We start from the raw sequence: 2,095 nt of genomic DNA, 5'->3' as shown, positions 1-2,095 counted from the left end.
AAGTCGGCAGGTAGCCAGGGGGAGAAGTCGGCAGGTAGCCAGGGGGAGTAGTCGGCAGGTAGCCAGGGGGAGAAGTCGGCAGGTAGCCAGGGGGAGAAGTCGGCAGGTAGCCAGGAGGAGAAGTCGGCAGGTAGCCAGGGGGAGAAGTCGGCAGGTAGCCAGGGGGAGAAGTCGGCAGGTAGCCAGGAGGAGAAGTCGGCAGGTAGCCAGGGGGAGAAGTCGGCAGGTAGCCAGGGGGAGAAGTCGGCAGGTAGCCAGAGGGAGAAGTCGGCAGACAGCCAGGGGGAGAAGTCGGCAGGTAGCCAGGAGGAGAAGTCGGCAGGTAGGTATTGGGAGTAGTCGGCAGGTAGCCAGGGGGAGTAGTCGGCAGGTAGGTATTGGGAGTAGTCGGCATGTAGCCAGGGGGAGAAGTCGGCAGGTAGGTATTGGGAGTAGTCGGCAGGTAGGCAGGGGGAGAAGTCGGCAGGTAGGTATTGGGAGTAGTCGGCAGGTAGCCAGGGGGAGAAGTCGGCAGGTAGGTATTGGGAGTAGTCGGCATGTAGCCAGGGGGAGAAGTCGGCAGGTAGCCAGGGGGAGAAGTCGGCAGGTAGCCAGGGGGAGAAGTCGGCAGGTAGGTATTGGGAGTAGTCGGCGGGTAGGCAGGGGGAGAAGTCGGCAGGTAGGTATTGGGAGTAGTCGGCATGTAGCCAGGGGGAGAAGTCGGCAGGTAGGTATTGGGAGTAGTCGGCAGGTAGGCAGGGGGAGAAGTCGGCAGGTAGGCAGGGGGAGAAGTCGGCAGACAGGCAGGAGGAGTAGTCGGCAGGTAGGCAGGGGGAGTAGTCGGCAGGCAGGCAGGAGGGCAGGTAGGGCAGGCAGGCAGGAGGGCTGGTAGGGCAGGCAGGCAGGAGGGCAGGCAGGCAGGAGGGCAGGTAGGACAGGCAGGCAGGCGGATGGGTAACAGGACTGGTAGGGCAGGCAGGCAGGCAGGCGGGCAGGTTGGGCAGGCAGGTAGGTGGGTGGCGAGACTGGTACGGCAGGCAGGCAGGTAGGGCAGGTAGGCAGGAGGACAGGTAGGCAGGTAGGTAGCGGGACTGGTAGGGCAGGCAGGAGGGCAGGTAGGGCAGGCAGCGGGACTGGTTGGGCAGGAGGGCAGGAGGGCAGGGCAGGAAGGCAGGGCAGGGCAGGAGTCAGATCGGAGTTTGTAAACAGAAGCTAGGATCTGGCAGAGTAGTGAAGGCTGGACCGGGTCTTTATGGAGGACTAATGAGTACAGATGTAGAGCAGCTGAGCCTGACTCCTGCACACCTGACAACGCTCCTGCTGATTAGAGAGAGAGAGGGAGAAGGAGAGAGAGAGAGAGAGAGAGAGAGAGAGAGAGAGAGAGAGAGAGAGAGGCACTGCCCGCTACCTTGAGGTAGAGGGCGTGACAGCTTTGCGTAGAACTGGTGTAAAAAGCTTGCTTACCTAGACAAGCAAGAACATTTACGCACACCAACATTCTTTTTTTCGTAGTCCGTTTTCATGGGGTGTGCTTGGGGATGACAATTATCTACAGTGGGCTTGTTCATGTTCTTCAATGTATGGACATGGCAATCATTGGACTTATTGGGAACGTTACCCTTATGAAGACGTTTATTACTGTGTCAATACTTGTTCATGTCCAGCCTTGTGCTACGTGTAATTAATATGAAGGTAAAAAGTAAATAGGCCTATCTTTGCATGAATATGAATATGATACGAACAGTAAACATATATGTAGGCCTACAGTATGATGCTTACAGGACAAGGGCGAATAAGATATGTGCACGTATATTCTTTGTGTGCATTCTTTGTGTGCACTTCATATATAATACGTAGGAGGTAATATTCCGATTTATATTGGTGCAAATGGTTCAAAGCATTTCTCCAGTTTCATCCTTCTGCCAGCGGAGTCGCAGTTGCTCATTTTTCCAGTTTCTGTGCGTATGCATGGGTACTGTGCGCACAGTTTCACGCCAAGTTCGTTTTTTATAAAGCCCAAAATTGGGGGGAAATTTGCGTAGCACGTTTTTGGGTGTGTTAGAATAAAACAGATCCGGTTCTTTTGTCGACTGCCCCAAGAAAGAGGAGAGAAGTT

Source organism: Nansenia antarctica (assembly GCF_963989245.1).
Source record: "Nansenia antarctica genome assembly, chromosome: 20".
NCBI classification, from domain to species: domain Eukaryota; kingdom Metazoa; phylum Chordata; class Actinopteri; order Argentiniformes; family Microstomatidae; genus Nansenia; species Nansenia antarctica.
This window is presented reverse-complemented; position numbering follows the sequence as displayed.